Raw genomic sequence first — 9,236 nt, 5'->3', positions numbered from 1 at the left:
CCAAGTAATTTGGTACAAATGTGGGAACGATATTTGTTAAGTTATATTTCCCAACAATTTAAAATTTTAGACATCTAACTAGAAGGTCTCGTTTATCTGACTTTACCCTCCACCTCACCGAACTGCTGTCGTTTGATAAATCATTTTTTACTGGAGCTGGAACCCTATTACTGGAACTCCATCCCCTCAAAGATACATCATGTATCAACCCTTAGCCCGTTTAAAACTACCTTTTACTTCCCCAATCTAATCCAATATTATAATAGTACAGATAATTTGTAACTATCTGTTTGTTAAGTTATTTTTGTATTTTAATATAAGTTTTAATCAAGTGCGACTACATTATATTTGGCCAATATATGTTATAATATGATTACCATATTATAAATTACCCCGAACCCACAGAGTTGACTCAAGGCTACAGTAAGAGAACAAATTATTATATGTTAGCCTGATTCGAAACCGAGTCATTGGAGTTAGTATCACAGTGAACTTATCAGCTGAAACCACCCCACTCCCATATGTATATATACTCAAATTGGTTTTATGCATTTATAAACACACACATATCGCAATATGCAGGGATGGAGGCCCTGAGCGGCGAAAACCTGCTCAACATCACTGGTTTTAGATATTGTAGATCTCACATCATTACTTTTCTATCCTCAAATAGAAAATTAAATTACATTTATACCATATGAACATCTCCGAAATTGGGCATTAACATCTCGAATACGAAACCTATATTTTTATTTACTTGATTTAGGGTGCCTCTTAACTAATGAATGAATAGTGATAACAAATATATATAATGAATTCACAAATATTCTTAAGCCAATGTTGTGCAATACAGTTTACAGTCAGCCAAGTAAATTCATGCTCCATAGAATCAGGAATCCAACTGTAAGAAAATATCGCCAAAGAGGTAATCGCGGTGTGAAATGGAATGTAGGGATAAGGTAGCTCATTGAGGTGATGTGGTCAGTCAGAGAAAGCAAGGTGAAAGGAATTAGATCTGGAAGAAGGGAAATGAAAGAACCGCAACAAGTCACTGAATCCGGGTCTCCTTCATCTAGCCCATCTATAGTTTGACTTTTCCTCTAATGGTAACCATAGTTGGTGTAGTTAAAATTAAACCAAGTAAAAAGGAGAAAAACTATGCCGAATCGTGATGTATACATGCATATACACTGTTCATCAGTAAACAAAAATCTTTTTCAGAAATTCTAATGTAATTACAAATTAAAGAAACAAGTTAGTATTACGACAAGGTCCAAACTGAGAAACTGAACTTTAGAATTAAGAATTCCTATTAAAATATGTCTCCATATTAAACAAAGTGAATTTTTCAACCGATGAGACCGAAATTTAATTGGAAAGTTAACGGATTGGTTTTGAGTGCTTTCTTAGGGAAAATACTATTCGAATTTGGGCAACGATTCTTTAAAATAAAATAAGTAAAATATTATTAATCTTTGAAATAAATAAGCAAGTGAACTAAGGGATCCGCACTCCAACAGCAGCTCCGAAGTAGTCATCACTCGCATCATTGTACGTTCCACCTGACAATGAGCCCACGCAAAGACGAGAAGGAAGGATGCAATGTCTGCGGGGGTCCTGCAACACAACGGTCATGGTCGCGTCTCCAGGGACAACAACATTCTATCTTACACGTGACTTCCCTATCTCACATGTCCAGGGGATACAAATACCTAACGTGACACCTCTTGTTTACATTATGATCAGCACACTGGGTGTGTAGTTGAAATATATAACAGTATATTCAACAAAAAATGTTTTTCGAATTTCTACTAAAATGTCTGACAAAGTTTATGTTTAATTTTAAAACTAATAACGCATAAAACCTAAATAATCGAAGAGCTAATCATAAACACAAACATAAACATATCCACACGAACATAATTAAAAAACTGAAAAATTAAATGACATCCAAGGACTTCTATAAAAAGATCATTCAAGTTGTGCATTGATAGCGATTCTGAGTGTCACTATACATATTCATCCCCCCTAAACTCAACAATTTTCGGAATTTCGATTTGATTTATGTGAATTGGGTAATTATTTTTAAAGTATTATTAATTTTTTTCTTGTTTATGGATTCTCACAATAAATCATATTTTAAATTGAATTTGTATCGGAAACGTTTAAAGGTCCCTATCAATGGCAAAGAATTTGCACAAAAACGACATCTTCAAAATTAATTGTTTGTGTAAGGAGGAATATTGCGCAAAGAAAAGGGTACTCAAAACATTGCGGACCCTTCAAAAGCTGTCTAAAATGTTAGAAACATTTGAGGTAACTGAAATTCTGTGTAATATTTCTGTGTAGTATGAGAAGCCAATCAATAATATTCACAAAGATTTAGCTCAATATTTTTTCCGCAACATTTTGAGTGAATTTTTGTCTGTGTGCTGGCCTCTGTACTATCCAACGCATTTTAGTCACCAAAAAATGCAAACAATTTATGAAGGTTTATGACGACTATTATACAGACGATGCGGAAAGTCGTAAAAAATCTAAAGAACTAAATAGTTTCAAGATTCAATTTTTCTTCTGAATCTCTTATTATAATTGGAGTATTTATTTATCTAGGCACCATGATAGTAAAAGAATGTTTAGTCTTCTCGGTTAGGGATTAGTGGGAAAAACACGTGTAGGAGGTAATATACGTACCTGTATATTAAATTCAATAACCCTTGTATTTCTGTTATTAATTATGCTCTAAATTTCAATAGGTTATCATACCTAAATGCATAAAAAAATTTATTGATATAATATAATATTCAAGAAGTTATTTTATTAAGTACGGAATAAAGTTACGAATAAATATTAAAAAAAAAAAAGGAAATTTACTTTTTTATCCTGAAGAGGTTTTTTCCTTGTTTTCTAAATGGGTGCTATGTGGCTTCACAGGATAAGTAGGCTCTAGTTTCAGTACTGTAACCTAAAACTCGAAGTAGAAAGTTTTCTTAAGTTATTTCAACTTGCAAAAGGAATTTGAAGATAACGTAACAAAAACGTCAATAATGATATAGTAATTTTCCTATTATTCCACAAGAAAGAATTAGTAAAAAAATAAAATAGAAAGGAATTCGCTCTATTTCCTCCCTTAAGTTAGGTATAAGTTTTAATTAGTTGAAAAAAAAAATCTGTATCATACTTAATTTATTATTTCTTCAACAATTTAGCTTATTCTAGTCCTATACAAAGATACCCAAAAATATCAAAGAGTAAATACATGGTACAATACATTATACAATAGCTTCGTTAAATCATAATAAATCTTACACCACTTCTACAACATTTTTATGTTTAAGTAAAATCACATTTTTATCCACCGTTTTTAAGATTTTGCAGAACAAATAATCGACAACTACAATGTTACGTATTAGAATTAAAGCACTTGTTTAACCAACATAAACAGGAAGGCCGATTTATCTTACTGTTTGCCAAATTGTTTTATTCTTAATGAGGTCAACGTTTATTTAGTGGATCATAAAAAAAAAAAAAAAATATATATATTTTTTTTTTACTAGCTGCTTAATACAATTATTACAAAATTTATATATGGAACGAATCAAATTAAAAGACTATAGCACGATGAATTGTGTATGTTTCTGAAGTTGTAAAGTAAGAATCCAAGTAAACATGTAAAAGTTAGACATTTAAATTTAGGAAGATTGAATTACGTCAAATCTTGTACAATTGGATTGAAACGAGTTCAGGGATGGTACTTCTATAACTTCTCCGCATGATAACGGTTATTATTAATAATTTGTCTCTTCCATCCAGCATAACAATAACATCGTTACTTGTACAGCAGTAACCAACACAAAGGAAGAGAGACTTCGACTCAAAGGAAGGAATGAAATGACCATCCGGGAGGTTCCGCTCCTCGCTCAGGTGAGGGGACGCATCCGCTGAGCCACGCATTGCTAGGCTGGTCGTGAATCATCCTCGGGGATAGACATCTGCGTCCCGATTGCCAGCGTATTGGCCAAAGTGCTGAGTCATCTAATTGTAATTCTCTTTTGATAATGAAATAAATGTTCAAAGTAAATATATTTCATTCATCACTTACATAAATAATAAAAGAAAAAAAAATCAATCAAAAATGTTTGAAGGATAGTGATGATCATTCATTAAAATATTTCCATCGAGGCATTTCTCAATTATTACTCTTTTGAGTAAAACAAAACTATATGAGTATTCCAAAAGACGAAAACTGCTTTTCAGACCAATAACATTTTCAGTGTTTACTGTAGACAATCTTCCAGGTTACCCTACATTCTGCTGTTAGGTTGTATTCATGTGAAACATGAAATGAACACCAACATATTTAATACGAATGAAGGCTTTAGGATTAAAATTTTAGACGACAACAACTAAAGTGATTTTTAAGACAGGACATTATCAAAAGGGGAAATGTAACTGTCGGAATATCCTCAGTTTTTACTCACATGAAATTTTTAAATCTCTTAAAATGAAAATGACACATAACGAATTAAACATAATACCAAAAATATAAACATTTTTTCAACTTAATTAATTTATACCACTCAAATGAAAATTGATTAATATAAACAAGCCTGAACGTCAGAACTCTCTCACTAACATCGTATTTATCGTAAATTCTATGAATAATCCATAAAAATGGTCCTACAAAAGTTTTTTTCCCATTATTTACTCAATAAACAAACAAATTTTTTACCCTCTACCTTATTTTGATAAATTGTGGAGGAGTACAAAATCTGAAAAGACCCCTTCTGGAAAGGGTAAAAATGGGAGTGAAATTTTAATTGAAATCAAAACCTATTTAACACTCAACACCGGGAGGTAATGAGAAGGATATTAAATCTCCTCCGATCACCATTGAAATACTGTAAATGTGTATAATGTTTTAGGGCGAATATGACAAAAATTATATAATCTCTCCCGGCTTTAATTTTTTCATTGATATTGTTTTTGATACCGAAGTTTCAAGAAATAAAATGTTCGGCCAACAACACTTTTTTATCACTTCCTTCATCTATAAATATACATCCACTGGGATCTAACATATCCGATTATTATTAACTTTACACCGAACTTATGTTAAAAATTGTGCTAATGATTATAATAATATTATAATTTAAACACGGTTTTATCCCAGATTAATTTCCACTAATCTGTTCCGGCAAGTTGTGATGAGCAGTAATGAAGGAAGCTTGTAGAGGAAGTGGTGGAGCAGCTTAGGGCTCAGTCATGCTCTGAAACTTACTGTTAATAAATGGAATCATCTCATGTGAAATAAGCAAGTCATATGCACGCACTTTCGGGTAATTAGACACCCCACGAAGGATTCATAGTTCGTGAAATTAGAGATGCATGTACACGCACTAGTCACTAATAATGAAGTAGAAAAGACATACAATGTCAGGCTATGAGGAAAGTGTCCTCAGCATAATGAGTCTAGCACCTAGATTAACCAAGTACAATTAATTAATTAATTAACAATTGCCCAAGTGATTGTTTAAATACTAGTCAGGGTAATCTTATCTTACGTAAACCGACAATTGCGAATTTATACCAATTACTTTAATCGTCTCTGATAACGGCATATTTGATAAACCTGTTTTTTTAGCTCTCTTTTCAATTTTTGTTTGTTAAGTAATATAAATTTATAATATATGTAATTTACATCATTTTTTTTTTCAATTCAAAGACAATCAGGTTAACCACTTTTGATCAATTTAAAATATCAACCGAAAAGGTAATAAGACTTGTCTCTTTTTGATATTTTGTTTTAATCATTGAAAAAGTAATAAAAAAAAATAGTAATGATAAAAAAGTACTTTAAACTTTTCCTCAAAAAATCCGGTACATGTTAATTGTTTGAATATTTTGTTCCAAAATGATTTAAAAATATAAATATTCAGTTAAAAGTTTAATAAGTTCACCAGCATGATATTGCAAATTGTAATTTCAATATTGGCATTCCCTCAATGGACAATAATGTGATGAACCACGAAATATTAAAGAATGCAATACAATCTGTTTTATGATATTCTATAATGCAATGTCATAAAACAGCTTTTATATATTTTTTTGTTTCCAGAAAAATTACGCCGATATTCCATTGCTCAGAAAATTAGGTTAGCAATCTTCAGTAAGATAGTAATGGCAAGGAAAAAAAATGCTTTTGAAGTAAATTTCAAGTTAAAATTTATCATATTTACTTTAACCTTACCAAACTATAAACCAACAAATAATTTTCTAATTTTTTAAACTAAAAATAAAAACCAGAAACATAATAAACATTAAAAATAAATAAATTTTACAAATAATGAAACAATTAATTTTTATTCATATTATACTAATAAGCGAAACAAAACAAAGGAGTCCGCCCTAGACCTTGGAACTCCTCTTGCATCCCCAAGGGGTGTGGTCCAGTGTTGTTCGGTCACGTCTGTAGTTGCTTCTTAGGGCAGTCAAAATAAACACAGAAAACTTGGTATGGAAGTCGTGACTTTTATAAAGAATTTTTACTGTTCGGTATGTTTAAAACGATCTTGTTAAGTATGTGGCCAGGATTTGATATTATCAAAATAAAAAAGGAAATTAATGCTTTTTTTAGATGCAAAATCCATCACAATTTATTTGTGTAACAGATGTGCAGGTCAGGGGGTAAGACCGGAGGAACAAAGGAGGTTACTCTGAACTTCTACATGTTCAATTTTTTCTTTCCTTGAAATATTTTTGAAAAGACAAAATATCAATAATAATGTAATAAAAAGGGGAAGAAACAAAAATTTCGAAATTCCAGGCAACCTTCTTCATTAAAAATTAGATACCCAATATTTTTTCAAACTTCTTTGGACTTAATAAAACAAGGGATTTAAATAATTCTCATTTTGAGTTAATTGTGTTGAACAATTAAGCCCTGAATTTCATACTTCATCTCCAGTTCTGCTACTGTAGTGATTATTGAACAGTCCTTTGTTAAGTTCCTGACTAGAGTTTTTTAATTCATTTCAGCTTCCCAATAAAAATGATTTTAGGGCCAGCAAAACTTTTAAATATTAAATTTACTATATCAATTTAGATGTATTCGCACATAAAATTATAAATAATGGGTTGTATTTTGTATTCGTGAGCTTCGAATGTGAGTTTAATTCCAATGAGTGTAATTTTTTCCTTTGGCAACATGAATATTGTATTACTGGAATAAGAGTAAATAAGAAGTTCTGTTCAGAAAAATGTTCAGTTTTCATTATTAATAAGCGACATGTAGGACTCGAACAAAGGAATTTAACTCGATTGTTATCCTCTTTACCAATGTGATGAAGGAGCACCAACAAAATACCAAAAAAGACCTAGCTGAATATGGGACGTAACGAATTCAACGATATCTGGCCAATCAATATTAAAAATGCTATCTCAAATCTGAAACCACTCTTCAAACAATTCACGAAGAAAATTTCACTTAGGTCACTTAAAGGTTTATTAATGCTATATATTAAATATTAATAAGAAATAATGATAATATAGAATAAAATAATATTTATGTTCTTTGAAATAGAAATTAATAATAATATAGAACTAAATAATAAATACTAATTCTGTTTTTCTTTTATTTTTAGAAAACGAATTATTAAATTTTCAAGGTCAGAATTGATGACGAACTTCAAATTATGCCGGATATCATCTAAAATTAGTAATTTAAATTAAGCGTTTGATAGGAAATTTAAATGTTTGTAATAGCATTGCCATCTTGAAGGTAGCTGGGTGTGGAATGCATTTAAAGCCCAATACAGCTGTAGGCCAGGTGTTCCTTCAACGGGACAGACCGACTCTTTACTCCGTATCCGGTCGTAAAATGGACTCACATTCTAGTGCACAAAACAATTGTGTACCTTGTGCGGTTTTTAAAATAAAATAAAGGAATTTCGAACATAATGAAATTAGTTTAACTACAACGGTATGATAAAAGAATCGCAACTTCACTGTATAAGTGTTTGTTCAACGTTTCAAGAGTTTTTACGAGGTCATACTTCAAGCGTTTATTTCGTAAAACTATTCAGGAATAAAATATAATATTTATTTTATTACATCAATATTTATTAACTCTTCAACTGTCTTAAGACTGGTATACAAAAAATCATAGATTTTTTTTCCCGAGATTATGTATGCACCTCCGTTTTCAGTTATGTATTACCTTTTACAAATATGCATATTTACTTTTACACATACATATACATTGGAAAATAATAATTTAATGATGGTGCCTTTACATTATGTTGCAGCACACTACAATGAAATGTTAATTCATATAATAACTATATAAACATCTGTATTTACTCAGAAAAACAAAAGAAAGAATTCAGCACAAAGCATAAATACAAAAAGGAGAAATTTTGAACTGCCATAGCATTGTTTCCCCGAAATCGAACCAAAACACCAATAGGGGGACACGCCTATTGTCTAACTCCAAACCGGCCGGCTGTCATTCAATACTAGTACACAATGAATGACCTTCCGTAGAGTTTGCAATAACCTCACTGTAGTTTCCAATAACATTAGTATAACTGAGACTGGAGATGTTTACATTACTGTACTATAAACTATTAATATTTATCAGTGATTAAAAAAATTAAAATTACTAGTCATTAATGAATATTTAGATAATTTAAAAAATATATATGTCGTTTGAGGATAGATATACCTGTTATTTAGTATTAACTGTTGTTTTAAAGCATGGCTAGGGGTATTGTTTACAAAACCCATAAATAAAAAAAAAATTAAATAGATCATATAATACAGCATTCAATGAATAGATACACTTACCAGTTTAATGAAGGATATGTGACAAATAGGAAGAGATGAAATAGAATTGGAAGATGAGATGTTCCGAACTGCACACAAGACAGACCACTACTGAGTGAATACTGACTGGGAGAGTACTTGTCCAGCCCCACCCTCCGCTCCTGGTAACACCCCCACCCCTTTTCCTCCTCCCACCCCTCCCTTCCCTACTTTGCTATTAATTAGCAACTAAAATTTAAATTTATCTTAAATAATTAAGAATCGATCGCAAATCTTAGCTTCATCGCATAAGCATGAGTACTTCTCATTGTCAGAGCCCTGAAGAGTAAAAAATTTAACAGTTATTTCACCCCAATTTTTGATAACCTTAATAGTTTTAATATAAAAAGCAGTAAAAATTGATGACTTTG

The 9,236-nt window shown here is 31.1% G+C and overlaps 1 protein-coding gene across 1 annotated transcript in view; it reads right to left on the bottom strand.

Annotated features, from left to right (window-relative positions):
• singed (fascin domain-containing protein singed) overlaps positions 1-8,978 on the bottom strand; it is a gene marked incomplete in the record, with an annotated part of 118,977 nt that extends 109,999 nt beyond the window's left edge. Inside the window, 1 exon segment of the mRNA XM_067053309.1 lies at positions 8,848-8,978.
• Between the last annotated feature and the right edge of the window lie 258 nt (positions 8,979-9,236).

This window comes from Halyomorpha halys, unplaced genomic scaffold (assembly GCF_000696795.3).
Source record: "Halyomorpha halys isolate HHAL.00 unplaced genomic scaffold, Hhal_1.1 Scaffold348.1, whole genome shotgun sequence".
Lineage (NCBI taxonomy): Eukaryota > Metazoa > Arthropoda > Insecta > Hemiptera > Pentatomidae > Halyomorpha > Halyomorpha halys.
The sequence above is the reverse complement of the archived record's forward strand: the minus strand, read 5'-3'. Positions and strand labels throughout refer to the sequence as shown.